The following is an 18,267-nucleotide window of genomic DNA, read 5'->3' as shown; positions in this document are numbered from 1 at the left end:
CTATTAACAACACATAACTATTAACTAATTGTTAAGTAAAGTGTAATTGTGGTTATGGGTTTTGAATTAATTTTGAATTAGTTAATAGTTATGTGCCCCAACAAGTAAAGTCAGAACATAATGACACGTTTATAAACCTTTAGCTAATGATTCATTAAAGCAGACAACTGGAAGTTGAAATGTATGACTTTGACCCCTTGTGGTAATTAACACGTTCATTTACATTATTAGTTAATCTAATATGTTATTAAGGAATTAATTATGACACATTTAACTAATAACAATTTAACGATTACTTAATCTATTAATCATGTATAATCTACATTAGTTGCTGATGCAGTAATCATTAATAAATGGGTTAGTTCACCATTAGTTATACATTAACTCGTGATTATCTGTGTATTAGTTAAGCATGAATTAATGCATAGTGGCGCACCCGTATTGTAAAGTGGGTAACACTTTAGTATAGGGAACACATATTCACTATTAACAACGACTTTTGCCTCAATAAACTCATAATTTACTGCTTATTAACAGTTAGTAAGGAAGTTTTTTTTAGCATTAAAGTTTAGGTATTGGGTAGGATTAAGGGATGTAGAATAAGGTCATGCAGAATAAGGCATTAATATGTGCTTTATAAGTACCAATAAACAGCCAATATCCTAGTAATATGCATGAAAATAAGCAACTAGTTTATAGTTAATAACTGAACCTTAAAATAAAGTGTTACCGTAAAGTGTGACCACGGTTTATGTTTTTGTTATAGAAGGGGTAACTTTTTCATTGAATGTTCGACCTGCCATAGTCATTGCATGGGTTACGTATATGTGGGGTGGAGCTATTAAAATAGGGGCGAGACCCTTTTGGGGGTAGGGGTGTGTTTGTTTTGGTGATTTGAAATAGCAACAACGGTTACCAGAAACCACTTACACCACTTTTAAAGGTTCTTCATGGGACCATAAATGCCAATCAAGAACCTTTTTTATACAGTATTGAAACTAACAGTGTAAATGTTCTTTAAAACATTTTCTTTTATATTCCACGGAGAAAAGAATCTAATGCTTATTTGGAATGATGCAAGAATTTTCATTAATTGGGTGAACTACTTTTAAAAATAGATTGCATCAGTTGCACCAAGGAAGATGGTCAGAAGAAGCAAAAACTCAACTCCATCTAACCCCCGGGATCTCTGTTACCTCTAATAGTCAGCTATTAAATCCTGCTCATTACAAAAACACAGCTCATCAAACCTAATCAGCCGTTCCGACACCTTCCAGAAGACAACAGTTCTCCAAAGTGAGATAAAAACCCGAGAAAGCAGGGTAGTTAGCATAAGTCGGCCGTCTGCGAAGTATGTGATTAAATATTTGAATGTAGCTGTCACGGAATCTCCAGGTCCCATTCCTCAGGCCGCTGCTTTGACGCTTACACCGCTAGACAAGGTCGAACACGCAGGTCGGCTATAACCGATTCCTAAAAGTACACGTCTATAGAATTACGAAAATGTCAGGAGAATTGAACCCTGTACCTCCAGAGGAAGGCATGTTAGCAGGAAGTGAATTGGCAGTGTTAATTTCCAAATGTCAACAGAATTTCAGTTAAGGCTGATATAATACTGTACCTCCATTTGGAAAACGCACTGAAACACATTAATCATGCTCGACGTGGCACTTGAGAGGCATAGTCGACTCTGAAAGTAGGACACGATCATGATCTCAGCCCTGTGATGGAGAGGATGTTACGTATAGCTCGTCTTTGTTTCAGAAAAACACATTAAAACCGGTATTCCAACGATACTTTTTCTCATATGATATTCCCCACGCTCTTCTAAAACAGATTTGATATAAAAGAAAGCTTGAATATTATAATATTCCCATCATTAACATCACAATGGCCTCCAATGTCTCATTTCGTTGCATTTCAAATAAGGCTTTAATTCAAAATCCTTTAAAGACAGCATTAATAGGATGGGGAAGCCTTCGAAGGTGCATTGTGGGTCTTCAGAAGCAGCTGTTTCTATGTCAAGGACAGTGCTGCACACTGACACATCTGTCTTTGCCTTCACAGTGCACTGCATTATTCAATGAGAAATATGAGGTCAGGATTATTAATGTAACACTGTTTTTGTGTGGAGACACTGGGCTGAACATTGAAATGACGGGCTTTTATAAAACCCACAATGCACTAGGAATAAACAGGACCATATACGTGTAATGCTATTTAATATTATGTATAATATCATAGCTAAATATTAATCATACAATGGATAATAAATTCTGTTTATACATTCAAAGCCATTTTGATATGACTTTCTCTCTTTTGTGGAACGCACTTAAAAAAAAATGCAATTAAAATGAATGGCAGCTGGGGTTTTCAAGCTTAAATAAGCTTGAATTTTCATTGAATAATGGGTTAATTTCCAGTCTGTTTCTCAAACAAAAGCTATTAAAATTGCTTCAATGGTCTTGGAATATTAGTCATTTTGGAGTTTGACATTCACAGTATTTCTTCACTGTCATTATATTGAAAGTAGTGAAAATAGTGGCCAAGAAAATAAGTCATGCATGATGACATGAGGGTGAGTATGACAGAATTTAAAGTTTTCATCTATTTTAACAGCTAAACTAAAGAACTATACAGGGAATAACTATTTCTTACATCATTTTTATTCATAAAATTTTTTAACTTCTTAATGAACATCACTCTTTTATAATATTGATGTTGCTGCTTTATATATACATTGATCAGGCATAACATAATGACCCCCTTCCTAAAATTGTTTTGGTCCCCCTTTTGCTGCCAAAACAGCCCTGACCCATCGAGGCATGGACTCCACTAGACCCCTGAAGGTGTGTTGTGGTATCTGGCACCAAGATTTTAGCAGCAGATCCTTTAAGTCATTTAAGTTGTGAGGTAGGGATCGGACTTGTTTGTTCAGCACATCCTACAGATGCGCGATTGGATTGAGATCTGGGGAATTTGGAGGCCAAGTCAACACCTCAAACTCGTTGTGCTCCTCAAACCATTCCTGAACCATTTTTTATTTGTTTGCGTCAAACGTATGCCTCGGGTCTTTAGTGACCCAGGACATCATTAACTACCCTCCTCCTCCTCATTCATTTTCATCAATCTTCTTAGTATTCCTCAATCAATTCATTACAAACAATATAACAAGAAAAAAATATATAAAAGAATGCATATTTTCCCATAAATTATAGGAAATACTTTCCAAAAATAAATGTATATATAGGGTCGGTAATGACCTGAGGTGTGTAACAGTGTAAGAATATTTTTTCTGCACAACAATAATTGAATCTTTGATGACTGAATAAGATGAGGACAGTGATTAAAATATAAAACATCAGCTTAAACTGTACACTTCCAAGCTCCAAAAAGTAACAAAATAGGCCTATGCTTTATTTTATTCTTCTGTAATTGTTACTCTAAGAAGAGATTTATATTATCGCGACAGGTAGAGATCCATCCGTGTTAGATATAAATTACACCTGGGGGTAAGTATACACATCAAGGTTTCATTTTTGGGTAAACTATACCTTTAAAGCTGCAGTCTGTAAGTTTTGCCTCTGTGTCGCCATCTCTGTTTGAAATTATGAGTATGAGTTATCATATTTACGTGGGTTGTGCATTGGCGCAGCTCCTCGGAGTGGATGTATCAAATGTTTTGAGGAATACGTGCAGCTTGCTGTCAGTCTCCGCACCGGTATTGATACTGGACTTCGGAATCACAGATTCTACGTCTTGGAGTATAACCCAAACAATAATTTTAAATGGAAAATGTCATCTGAACAAGTAACATGTCTGCCACTTTTGGGAACAAAACATTACAATAAATCACGCTACCAATGGTGCTTAAATCTAACGATCGTTCATATCACATCAAATCGGGCAAATTATTATTATTATACTTTGTTCTCAAATTGTTAATGTAAACATCATCAGCATTGCGTGACTACATTATAAGTGAGTGTTAGCGTTACCTGTAGATTTCAATTTCTGTATAGTGTAATCTTTTGCTATTAACTATGGGTGAATCTCCAGTTGTCACTGATGATGTCTTTTGGACCTTTCTGGATTACAATCTGCCATCAAAATGATACGTTTAATTACTCCAGCTACTGTGAGAAAAGGCTATACATGATCCGTTAAAGAACATGCTCCTCACGTGTGTTACTTCTACCAGAGCCGGACTCCTTCTTTATGTATACAGATACTTTATGTATACTTGACGTAATTACACAAAGAGATGCTTGAATTTCTTGTGGAAATCCACCAGTACCACTCTAATTATTACACATTATTTAACCCTGGCTTGTGTACTTTTTAAAATTTGTTTTATTTTGGATCATTTTTAACAAAAAACATGTTATGGACTGCGGCTTTAAGGAAAAATTTAAACTAAGTGAAAATATGGAAATTGTCACATGCCTGTCCTGTCTTGTGTGCACATGTGGGTTTTGTCAGTATGTATGACCATTTGTGCTTCTGTCATTGTCTGATCCCTCCCCCCTTGTTATCTAATTAGTGTTTGATTTCTCCCACCTGTGTTCCCCGGTCCCTGACTCATTTGTTCCCTTTTAGAAGCTGCTGGTGTTTGTCAGTCTTTGTCAGATCGTTGTACTGTTGCCGTCTCCCGGTCCCCTGTGTCTTCTACGTGGTATGTGTTGAGTTTCAGTTTTTGTATTTTCTACTTTATGTTTTCCCCCTCGTGGGTTTTTGTTTTCTCTTTGTTTTATTTTGTATTGGTTTCTTTTTGTAAATAAATCTCTCCTTTTTGCACTTGAATCCTCGCACCAATTTTTCCTTTGTGTTTATCATAACAGAAATAAAAGCTAATTCAAAATATTAATAAATACTAAAATAGTATATAAATAATACTGAAATAACATTTGTTCTACATGTTGTATGGTTTTATGGTCATTGATAACTTAAACCAACCATATATGTTTTTCAAAACATCAGGGAAAGCAGACGGAATGTAATTCTAAAGCTCTGTGGTGACCCCTGTGAGAAAAATGTGCTTGTAAACATATTTAACCTGACCCTGTGCTTCCAAAGGTCCCGCCCTCCAATACCATCCCACCATGCTCTGATGTATAGCTTCATTCGGCTTCATTCTGTTCGCAAGGGACCATCTGGTCATATATGACCCTTAAACCCCCGGGCAATGCCTCCAACACACCACAGGCTTATCTCCATTAAAACCCTGATCCCAGGATCAAGGAGAGTCCCTGGAGCAGTGGCCGGCCCTCCACTGAGAAACTTTCTTCACCACAGAGCTCCAAACCAGCACGCTCCCATGTGTTCCTTTGGAGATATTGTGTCTGTAAACAAAATCGGACATCGGTTTTGCATTTTTCTCGTTATGTTTGCAGACAGACTCAGTGGGAGGGGAATTGGTCCTAAATCAGTGGGAAAATGGAGAGATTAACCTAGAGCCATGTTTGTGCTATAACTCTTTTTTTCTCTCTCCTTGCTAAAGGCAAATATGGGGACGGCAACCAAAGGTGATGCAGAAAGCTGGAATTCATTTCTGACACAGAGTTATTTGTGCTTGGTAATCCTGTGTTTTATTATTCATTACGTTATCTGCTTTTTGGACTATGTATCAAATAGCTTTAATAAAAGGAGGGAACACTTTTAGTGTGCCAGAGGAGGTAATCTCAGGAGAAGAACAATTTGTTTTTGTACAGACATTAATAAAACTCAAAACGAAACAAAAGATCTGTATGACAATTGAAATGCACACAATTTTATTAACTGTATATATCATTGCATTCCTTTTTTGAGCTTTTAAGAGAAAAAACCCCCACAAACTTAGGGCCCTATTTTAACAATCTGAGTCTGAAGCGTATGGCGTTGCACTTCTGCTTTTGCTAGTTTAAAGATGGAAAAAACGGTCGGCAAACCAGGCAAACCAGGCACATGGTCTAAAAGGGTTGTACCTATTCTCTTAAAGGGGTACTTCAGTACTGGGAAGATGAATCCCTGTGGCTGGATCACTGTCCCCACCATGTTATTTTTCATAAAATCAATATAATGTGATTTGGCAGCTGAGGGAGTGTCACAGCACAAAACGCAGCAGGAGTCAGATTACAATTACCTTGAGGAATGAGCTGAATTAGCTCTCGTGATGAGAGCTGAGGTAAACGCAACCACGCTCGCATCAGTCGTTCACAGCGCGTGTTCAGTCTGGTGCGTTTTCAGTTCATGTCTTTGGAAGCTTAACTTTTAATAGGAATTAAATTGAGAAGTTAAAACACTCACTTTGCTCTGCCGGCCTCTCCGTTTACATGAATGCCTGCAGCTGTGAGCTGAGCTATGAGTGCGATCTCCCATCCCTCATGTGCGAGTTGAAAACATGTGGAAATAGCTCCCTCTGCTGGCTGTAGTCGCTGTAGTAGGGGGGGACTGGGGGGTGCACAATCATTCAAATATACTCCAGGGTTTCTACTGATAGAAAGCCATATGCTAATCGCTGAAGTAACCCTTTAATGAGTCATGGGTGTGTTTTGGGTGTAACGTGCAATAAACCAATCAGAGTCTCAACTCCCATTCACTTTAAAAGCCAGTTGCACTTGCACCATATTGCTATTTATATGGTGGATCTTAATTATTTTATTTTTATATATAAAAAAAAAAAAAAAACTTAACTAATAAGTTATAGGCTATTTTCTACACTAGTTTTGATGGTTCTGATGGGCGTGCCGCACTGGAGACTTGGAAGTAAACACCCACAGCTAGGATTGGATACGATTTGCATATTTAATGAGCTTCAGCTCCCTTGTTAGTTCAGTTCATATGAGGGAGGAATTGTTTTAAAAATGGCAATCTGAATGATTCACTTAATCACAGGGCTCGTAAACATCTTTATCAAACAAACACAATGATTTATTTCTCATCCACTCGCAATTGATTGGAATATTATTTCTGTGTTACTTGGCCCGCCCCATCATTGGATAAAAGCACGCACCGAGCACACACACACGTGCGCATGCGCCCAGATCAAGAAATATTATTTCACTATTTAAGATTCACCAGCCTGCCGACGGGCTTTCGTTTTGGTAGCCCGTCTGGAAAACACATAGCATCTCAATATGTCTGCAAATCCAGCATCGACCTGAGACTTGTTTACAAACAATTCCACAGTTAAATGAAGCAATTGCAAACACACATATGTAACCCCTACTGCAACTACTACTAGCTGGCCTCTGTTACACTCACCCCCCTAAACCTCACTCCCACCCGGGTCACGGCACCAATGTAACCCCTACTGTTCAGATTGGGACTCGAACCCGGGTCCGCCGGCATGAGAGTTGGACGCTCTAACAAGGAGGCTAAAGGCTGTTACCTCAAGTATCAGTCGCTAGAGCGTCTCTTAAGGTCAGAGGAGTGAGGTTTACTCGCACAGACAACTACTACTAGCTGGCCTCTGTTACACATACATAGCTTATTAAAAAAAAAAAAAGTGGAGTGTCTCCGTCGGACTGAAACTAGCAAAAAACACTTGCAAATGCCTGCCGTCGCGTCGCATTGTGCCGGGTGTATGATAAAGCCTTTAATATCCAGAGTGTGACTGGGCTCAATATATAAAACTCTGCAGCAATACAAATGCAAAAACTGCTATGGACCATGAAACCATGTATATAAAATTCATGGCAGGAATTTTAAAGCGGAAGAAAGGGTGAATAAAACATGAAGCCAAAAGTACAGCAGCAAAAAAAACAAACAAAAAAAAAACTAGGCCAAAATACACTGTACCATATGAAGCCACAGGCCATATGGCATTATAAACAACATATGTAGCTCACTATTAAAACGTACAATCTATGAAATAGTCAACTTCTAGCTCTATTTCCTTTCTCAGTGCACATTACTAGTCTTGTTATGCACAAAGCATCAGTGCATGTTATTTGATATAAAAATTGCTTGTCTTTGTAATCTTTAATCAAAAAGTAATATCCTGCTCTGCCTCTGAAACTATTTTCCTTTTTGCTGTTATCACAAATCTTTATGTTTGAAGCTTGCTTGGCTCCAAATGGTATATTTTTCACAAGGCAAACAATTCCCAAGGGATGAAATCAAGTCTCAATCCACGTCTTCTCATAAAAATGAGATATCATAGAACTATTTGCTGAAATAAAAAGGGTTGCAAATGAGATTCAAAGCATACAAATGTGCAATGCAATTGTGAAAGGCACTAAAAGAGATTGAGAAAATTTGTCTTTGCCCAACCATAACATGACATGCATGCAGCCGTAGCAAAAACATTCATAAAAGCAGGTTAAACATGTCTACTTTTGAAGGACGCGACCCTTGTTTTCCCCCGTGACGAGCGGAAGAGGCACAGCAGATATGATATGGTTACGAAGAACAAGCCGTGAAATGTGCTTTGTTATCAAAGACCACATGTCCTGTTTTAAAAAAGGAGAAAAAAAGATGAAAGTCTGCCCTTAGAAAATGTTGCTATTCTGGGGAAATGCCATAGATTGCACACGGACACAAAGGACGCCACAAAACCCGCTGAACATTGCTACCATTAAAAAGAAAAAAAAAAACATTTCATGATTATTCGAAAAACTTCACGATTATATAATTGTCATATTTGTGTCAGAGCGTTGGCTGTGTAGTGCAGCAGCGTTCGTGAGGTTCAAAGCAATCATCTTTACCAGAGGGGATTACAGCTTTAAAACCAAAGTGAGTGTCCCATTCAGGAAGGGATAAAGCCCAGTGTACTAATCTGATGGAGCGGAGGTAGCTTGTACGAAGCCATCCATTAAAGCCACCAGCCACAGTCATTTATGTGGACTGCTAACTATCTCTCCGACCCTACAGAGGAGCCCGAACATGTTAGCATTGCACGCCTAGAGCAGAACTTGAGCCTGTCATGTGCACAGCCCTTATGCACAGCATGGACGGCATTAGTCATCATGAAAGTCATCAAGGGAAGGGAACATTACAGCGAACAGACTATTTGTATGCTGACTGTTTGACATACGGCGCCGTCCACGCGGCCAACAAAGTCATATGCAGCCCAAGGAGCGTGTTATATCATAATTTCTTCCTGATGTGATGTTTCTGCATATGAAAAATCAGTGCTGAACCACACGACAAGTCTTTTTTTAAAAGTAAAATCTCTCAAAACATTAGGCACACTTTGCCTTTTCGTGACGCACCAAATCATTTCTAGACAAATACATCCCATCTTTTTGAACACCCTGTGTTAGAAAAAGCAGTGCTAGACTTCACGCTGTGCTGTCCCTTGGAACAGAACGCATGCAGGTAGAGTGTGCGATCAAAATTTTCACTTCCACCTGCTTCAAGCACCTCTAAAGCTGGATCATATTGTCACTAATCTAAAAATAAAGCAATTTCCTCAAACATCCACGCACGAACCCTAAAACAAAACACCTTTTTGTTGTCACCAGCATCTCTGAGGGAACAATCCGGTGCCAAAACCCTGTTGGAAGATATAAAGCTGTAAACAGACCTGATGACGAAGAAAACACACCCTGGCCTAGATAAACAGTTATGCAATTCGTACTGGCTATCCTTCCCCCCAAAACAGAAGAGCAATGCCAACATTACAAGTCCCAAGGCTCTACTTGAACAACTGATGTCTGTTGGCTCACTGCGCATGGGGAGGTGTGACAAACATTCAGCAGTGTTGATTGATATAGAGAACAGCTGTATCAACCCCCTATCAATCTTACTTATCATCTCTCAACAAATGTATAAAATCCTATATTATACCAAATAATAGTATTATTGCTTTGTGAGGTTACAACTATAAAAACGTAACAGCCTAGAGGGTACGCTTATACTTTAAAAAAAAAGAAGAAAAAAAAAAAACCTTTGCAAAATGTACAATGTGATGTTACATATTGGTATGGAATTTTGCCAAATGTATATCATTAAATGGTCATATATGAGTCATGAAAATGTATTGTAAAATGCAACACAATGACTTAAAGTTAACCAAAACTGGGCTCATCATCAACTATAGTCAATGATAACACGGAAACATAGCACAATGTTAATAAAACACATTAAAATAACAAAATATTGCTATGAAAAATAATTACATAACATAAATGCAAGGCAAAACAATGCAATTTATATAATTGATAAACAAATAATGCATAAAAAATCCATCAAATGTGATTCCTCACACAGGAAGCCCCTTTCTCCATAAATTAAAAGGTGATTTGTGCGTATTCTTATAATTTAAACTATATTTTACCTCAGAGGTACATATATTGCTTAGTTATAGCGTTTTTCTTTAAGTTACAGCTAACAAATTAAGAGGTTTTTACAATAGCTTCTCAATTCAAATTACTAATTACTAATATTTTCAGAGAAGGCTACATTCTACCATTATTTGAATATATATATATATATATATATATATATATATATATATATATATATATATATATATATATATATATATATATATATATATATATATATATATTCAAATAATGGTTCTAGAGCTCTAGTGATATATTCAAATAATAAATACTTAGAATATATATATATATATATATATATATATATATATATTATATATATATATATATATATATATATATATATATATATATATATATATATATATATATATATATATATATATATATATTCTAAGTAGGCTAAAAGATTGCAAATGCAGTCCAGTTAATATCTTAACCCTACTTTTTGTTTGTGTAAACATTCATTTCAGCCTAAAAAAACATGGACATGCTCATCTCAATCTCATAAAAAACTAGGACACATCTATGATTCATTCGAAAGAAGACCGTTTCTTTGTACTGTGGACACAAAAGAATGAATTCGGTGTTAAAATAACTAGTTTCGTGCTTGTTCCGCCGGTTTTTACTGTTTTGGCGCGCGTCTCTTAACGAGCGCTGTCCGTGGTTCTGTAATTCACACAACAGGCAGGGGCACGAGCCGACGCTTTTAATCGCTCAATTACACTTCAGAAATATATCCCCGAAACTTCATCGACCATAAAAACGTAAATTACACTATAAACAAAACATTAACAAAGTGAACCTGTGGGAGTTGAGCGTCTACAGCAAAAGCTCGTGCAAAAACCAAAAGAAAACACCTACCTCGCACTCGATGAACCACGTTGGGGATGTTACTATCGCCTTGCCTCCTTCAGCACTGATTTAGGTCACCTAATGCGTGTGCACACAGCTCTAGAGTGAGTGAGTGAGTGAGTGAAAAAAGAAAAAACCCTCATCCCTCATCAAAGATGGCGTGCCCCTCCTGACGTCATAATGACCCTCAACACTAGGGCGTGCCCATACAGCCCCGGCGTGTGTGTAAATAACCCCGCCCTCATCCAGGATGACGTCACAATGACCCTCAACACCAGGGCGAGGCTGCTAGGGATTTTGCACTCATTGATCCCTGCTATATGTTAAATTAGAGCGCATGGGCTCCTATAGGTTCTTTGGCTCCCTATGATTTATTGTGATTCTGAAATTAAGCATTTTCTTCTCAATTAACCTTCTAGTAAATTACCTTGTATGTCACCGAATAGATTGTGGCCTCGGATCCTATTTTGACCTAAAAGTCACCCTAAAGACAATATTCAAAAGATACCTTATGAGCATCAATAACTTCAAATAAATAATTGCAACAGATATTTTAGCAACCATTATTTCTTCAATAAAAATGAGCTGTTGAGAAGGCGAATTACAAATGTGCCCATTTTGTTTGAATCTGAACAGCTCATTAAATACTGCGTTTTGCATAGGCTATACACTCTAAAAAATGGTTCTTTAAATGTTCTTTAAATGTAGTAACAGAACTGTGTCGTCCTGAAGAACCCTTTATATGCTGAAATGGTTCTTTTTGTTAGGGGTTCTTCATTCCCGCCTTTTTGTTTTTGAAATTTGTAACTGTCAAAGCCACCTCATTACTGGAGCTCAGCTAAACAACCACACAGACTGTCAACACACTCTCCACAGGTAAATGAGTTCTTTCTTAAATTGTCTACACATTTTTTATTTTATTTTTACAGAACATGTAAGTGTCAGCAGATCTGTAAACTTGAGGATACTCATCTTCTCTTCTCCACAGAGTTAATATATATGATTGCCTGTCTAAACATTACCCAGTCACAAACAAAAGATATTACTTTTTCCTTTTAACACAGTAAAGGACTAACATACTGTTTATTTTTGCTAATTTTGGCCCTCATAAACATAATTGTTTTTGCAGCATCAGATGTACAGATAAACTGTAACTTTAAAATCAATTGTATATTTCAGATGCTGTCACAGATCATAACCTCATCATGCCGAGAGAAACATCAGAGGATTGTGAAGATATTTCCCTGGAATTTGGTCTTCATTACATTTATATCATTTTCAATGTCAATTGTTCTTTATTATTGTGTTCAGCTAACAACTGTTGTTAGAGCACTGTCATTTTTTGCTACAATTTACCATTTTAATAAAAAAATAAAAGTAACATAATGGACACAACATGGTGTTTTTTTCCCCATATACAACCAATATAAGAAATAAGATAAAAGAGCACGCAGAAAGGACTAAAAAACAATATTAATAAATAGTACATACACTGGGAAAAATACATTACCTGATTGCCTTAAAATTTGAGTTAACACAATGAACATTTTTGAGAATCGACAACCTTCATTCAAATTTTATTAAAATATGTAAGCATATTTGGGTAATTTTATTTGTGATGAAGCAGTGAAACATGCCAAATTGTGCTATTTTCACACATTTTGGTTCAGATAATAATATTTTGAGTTTCTATTTATTTAACCAATTTCCTCCATTGTATCAACTCAAATATTTAACTTCTATAAACTCAAAATTTTTAGGCAACCGGTTACTTACTTTTGTAAGTTAAACCAACATTTTTTAATAATATTCATAATACTAACATTAATAATATGAAGATACTAATATACTAATATTAATGAAAATATACTACTATTTAAAAATTTATTTAAAACACCATTATGGTCTATTTGTGACCCTGGACCACAAAACCAGTCATACACTGTAAAAAATTATTTAGAAAAAAAGTTACCTGGTTGCCTTAAAATTTTGAGTTCATTGAAATTAAAATTTTGAGTTAATACAATGAAATTTTTTTGAGATTCGACAACCTTTATTAAAATATTATTCAAAGATTTTGTAAGCATATTGGGTAATTGTGTGTGTTTTATTTCTGATGACGCAGTGAAACATGCCAAATAGTGCTATTTTCATGATTTATCAAATTTTTTATGTGGTTCAGATAAAATAATATTTTGAGTTTCTCTTTATTAAACAATTTTTTTTTCATTGGATCAACTCAAATTTTTAATTTCAATAAACACTAAACATTTTAAGGCGACCAGGTTACTTACTTTGTTAAGTTAATCCAACAAAAACGTGTTTACAGTGTAAGGGTACATTTTGGGAAATTGAGATTTATACATCAGCTGAATAAATAAGCTTTCCATTGATGTGTGATTTGTTAGAATAGGACAATATTTGGCCAAGATACAAAAGACTAACACACTATTTGAAAATCTGGAATCTGAGGGTGCAAAAAAATCTAAATATTGAAAAAATCACCTTTAAAGTTGTCCAAATGAAGTCCTTAGTGATGCATTTACTACTACTAATACATTTTTGATATATTTATTGTATGAAATTGACCAAATATCTTCATGGAACATTTTTTTAATGATATCCTAGAAAAAATGTATAATTTTGACCCACACAATGTTTTGTTGGCTATTGCCACAAATACACCTGTGTGGCTTATGACTAGTTTTGTGGTCCAGGGTCACATATAACACTTTCAAAGCATGGTTCTTTATGGAACCTTATAAAAAGCGTTCTATTTAGCACCAAAAAGGGTTCTGCTATTGATACAAGCCAAATAATATGGCGATATGGCGTAGAGATCCGCGCGAGAGATCACTTCTGCTGCTTGCGTAAACTATGCTAGATCGTGTACATTGACCTCACTAACCGGAAGTGATTGCGCGCCGAAGGCTGTTGGGCATAGTGGTGTATTAGAGGTAAAAAAAAGTATATAAATACTGTTTGGTTTCTCACACAAACTGATCATTTCGTGTCTTAAGACATCAATGTGTCGTCATAAGCCGCAGGGTTGTTGCTTTTTACTCTCACAGTTTTCATACTCTCATGTGTTACCATTCACATACATTATACAACTGACAGACTGCAACAGTTGGAGTTAAAAATCTTAATTTGTTTCAAGAAACAAAGTCACCTATATCTTGGATGCCCTGTGGGTAAGCATGCAGATGAACATCACATTTTCATTTTTGGGTGAACTATCCATTTAAGAGTGATACGTATGCAAACACTCTTAAAAATAAAAGGGGTGTTTTCATAGCAATCCAACAGAAGAACCATTTTCGGTTCCTTATAAAAAACATTTATGTGAATAGTTCTCAAAATAACCATTTGTTTTCTTAGTGTGAAGAACATTTTAATAGCCAATAAAGAATATTTTACACTATAAAGAGCCTAATGGAAAGGTTTCACCGATGTTAAAGGTTCTCTGATGCCAATGAAGAACCTTTATTTTTAATCATAACACTGAATAAAATATATGTAGTGGAGCAGTAGTTTGCTAAAGTCCGGTCATGTTGCTGTTTGTAAAGGTGAATTACATTGATATTAGCTGATTCTGAAATAGATGTCTTGGTGGTATTTCCAATATCTTTAAAAGAGAGAGAGACAGAAAAAAATTACTTTTTTGTTTCTTGCCCCAAGCATCAAGCCTCCCTGATCTCCTGTTAGGAGCAAGATCAGATAAAAAGAGCTTTAGCCATAGAGACTTGATGATTCAGATAAGGAGCATGAATCAATAGCACTTATTTGATTATTTAATGGCTCCGCAAGGTTTACTGTTCTTTCTGGTATTTGTATCTGGAGTGTTTTTACGTAGTGGAGAATGTGTTTGACAAGGTTACTGTGTCTGACTTTGGCGACGGAGGACCTGAAAGAGAGAGAGAAACAGCGCGGTAGTAGTAGAAAACAATCTGGCAAAGTGCTTCACTACACTGAGACAAATCAAGATATAAAATCTGGATACTTAATTCAGCAGGACAGATGAAGGTCAGGATTATTCGGAGATAAAATACTGTCCAAAGAGCAGTTCGACTAGAATGAGCAACTTGCTTAAACGTGCTGTACAACAAATCACACACACAACCATTAGACAGCAGAGGAGAAAAGAACGAACTGGAGTGCCGATATTGACCTGGCACATACAAATGAGACAATAATGCTAGTTAGTGCAAAAACCAACAAACAGGAAACCCTGCTAAATGTATTGATTTACACTTACAATACTATGACACTTACATAACACTTACACTTCCATTACTCTCATGTCTTTAGCACCCATGTCTCGTTTCTACCGTCTGAAGACACCAGTGTTATCCAGAATGAAGTTCGGCATATTGATATCCTGATGACATTTAAATTCAGACTAGGTTGTGAATTTAGTTTTTATTATGAGATGTGATTTACATAGCATCGCAGCTCTTTCAGTTCACACCAGCAGTGCAAGTGCTGATTAATCCTGAATTCTTTGACTCAAGCTCACATTTGCAGGACCCACACTGTTACCAATTAAAGCTCATTTATTTGAGCCAGATTCCCTTCAGTCCCTTCCTTTCTCGTCAATTAGCACTGCCAGAACTCACCCCCACAATACGTCAAAAGGAGCCCTTATTCTATGTGGCTCATGGTAACAAAAAAAGGTGGGAAATCTGTCATTAACCTCATCATTTGCCTACCATAGATGATTGCATGCTGAACTGTGAACAAGCACTGGAAACAATATCCCTATCTGTGATTAGGCTTAATCACACTGCTGCAGATGCAAGTAATTATATAGGAGAAAATCCATATGAAATAATAAAAAGAGGCACATTTACAGAAAATCACCTCCCTAAATATCACGTGTACATCTTAATAATTCTCACAGATTTAATAATTCTCCAGCATTTTACTACAGCATGGAATATCACAGCTTTTAAAGGACTTAAAGATGTAAAATAGGATCAAATGAATTTAATATGCGAATTAAAGGGATAGGAAGATATTCTGAAAAAATATATTCCTTTGTGTTCAGCATTTTTGGGTGAACTATCGCTTTAAAGTAACAATGATAATTGGTTAAACATTAATTATGATGGTCTTACAATTTTGTATTTTAGACCATTATTTGACTAACCAAAAAGGTACAAGAGACTCAGCTATATTACAGACACAGAATAGGATACTAGCATTTCCACCTCAGAGTAAAAATAAAAGATGTTGTGAAATGTAGAAGAAAGTCAAACTGTGAGATAGAAAGTAATAATACTGTGAGTTATGAAGTCAAACTGTGAGATAGAAAGTCATAATACTGTGAATTATGAAGTCAAACTGTGAGAAATTAAGTGCAGTTAAGTTTTTATTTATTTATATATTGTCATCTATGGCATACAAATGCTATTTTTACTACTAATTGAAACTATGCAAGATTATTCCATGATAAATGGGTAACAATTAATTTCAATTGTACACTTTAGACATTCTACTGACTAGGTAACTTTGCATCTGCTTGTCTAGCAGTCATGAGTATTAGTAGACTGTCTGCTTAAAGGGTTAGTTCACCTAAAAAAAATTATGTCATTCATGACTCACCCTAATGTCGTTCCACACCCGTAAGACCTATGTTCATCTTCAGAACACAGTTTAAGATATTTTATATTTAGTCTGACAGCGTATCCAAGTGTATGCACACTATACTGTCCATGTCCAGAAAGGGAATAAAAACATCATCAAAGTAGTCCATATGTGTCATCAGTTAGTTCGTTAGAATCTCTTGAGATGTGTTGATGCCATGAAATTTAAAATTTATTTTTTCCCTTAAAATTATACATTTTCTCAGTGTGTATGTGTGTGTGTGTGCTTCTAATTTATGCGGGAACTGTATCAATAATGACTGATGGAACATTAAAGTTTGCAAATGACACAGTGGCGTGGATACATTTGGGGGGGTCTTGAGCCCCCCTTTTTAAAGTGAAAGTGCCCTTTTCAACAACAACATTCAACTGACTATAAGTAACTCTGCAAGTACGTTAAAGGGGGGGGGGGGGGGGGGGGGTGAAATGCTGTTTCATGCATACTGAGGTTTTTACACTGTTAAAGACTTGGATTTCCATCCTAAACATAGACAAAGTTTCAAAAACTAATGTTGGACGTTTGATGGAGTATTTCTGTGTCAAAAATACTCCTTCCGGTTTCTCACAATTTTCGGAGAGTTTTTTTTGAGTATGACTCGGCTTGATGTTAATAGACCGGAAGGTCCTTGTATGGGCCATACGGGCTCTTCTCCCGGTAGGGTGTGCGCGCGTGTGCGCGTGTGACTAGAGCAAGAAAGGAAATGCATGCCCATAAACACTCTCTCAGCTGCAGATCCACTCATCCGTGAACACTTATGTCGTTATAGTCCGCACTGCGCTCCACTTTATTCCTATGGGTGACATCAAGCGACTTCAACGCTTCAGCACAGCATTCCGGGAAGGCAGCGCTGCATTTGAACCGATTTGAACGCAGAAATGACGGGAAGCTTCACAACATCGCTTCAGTCGCGTCGCAAAGTGGATCTCCACCGTTCACTGCTGTCAGGACTTAACCAAATCATACCAAAGAAGTGTGTTTTTGACGGAGCGGTCCCAGCGATAAAGGTTTGGTCCTGCTTTGGAAGCAGCCGGTGAGTAAAACTGCTTCAAATGTCTGTGCTGTTGGCTATCGTCACGTGAGTAAACATCAGTAAACGACACGATCGCGTGCTTCATCATTCAAATGTGCTAACTGTTATTCCAATGTTGTTGTATAACGTTACACTAGTCTGACGGTGAAAACCGTTTTGCTTGCTACTGCTAAGGTTTCGTCGCATACAATAGTCCATAAACCGAATCATGTCCTCATAAACTGCGAGTAAAGACACACAAATGTTGGCAGGCCACTAAATACAGTACATACCACAGAGACGGACGTCCTGCTGTTGCTGGTTCTCCTGTTCAATTTATTTCAGCCTCGGGATCTGATTCTGGATCATATCAGTATTAGCTGAATCTGATCGATAGCCATGGGTTTCTCCACGTTTGAAGACGTCACCGTTTTGCGCGCTCGTCATTCTTTAGCTCCGCCCACACGATACGTCTCCAGCCGC

At 36.8% G+C, this 18,267-nt stretch overlaps 1 protein-coding gene across 1 annotated transcript in view; it reads right to left on the bottom strand.

Moving 5' to 3' along the window:
* Positions 1-11,289, bottom strand: part of snap25b (synaptosome associated protein 25b) — a 58,587-nt gene extending 47,298 nt beyond the window's left edge. The window contains exon 1 of the mRNA XM_067455889.1: positions 11,136-11,289. The gene's annotated coding sequence lies outside the window, so the exon portion shown is untranslated. The remainder of the gene's footprint in view (positions 1-11,135) is intronic.
* Between the last annotated feature and the right edge of the window lie 6,978 nt (positions 11,290-18,267).

This window comes from Pseudorasbora parva, chromosome 10 (genome assembly GCF_024679245.1).
Source record: "Pseudorasbora parva isolate DD20220531a chromosome 10, ASM2467924v1, whole genome shotgun sequence".
In the NCBI taxonomy this organism is placed as follows: Eukaryota; Metazoa; Chordata; class Actinopteri; order Cypriniformes; family Gobionidae; genus Pseudorasbora; species Pseudorasbora parva.
This window is presented reverse-complemented; position numbering and strand designations above follow the sequence as displayed.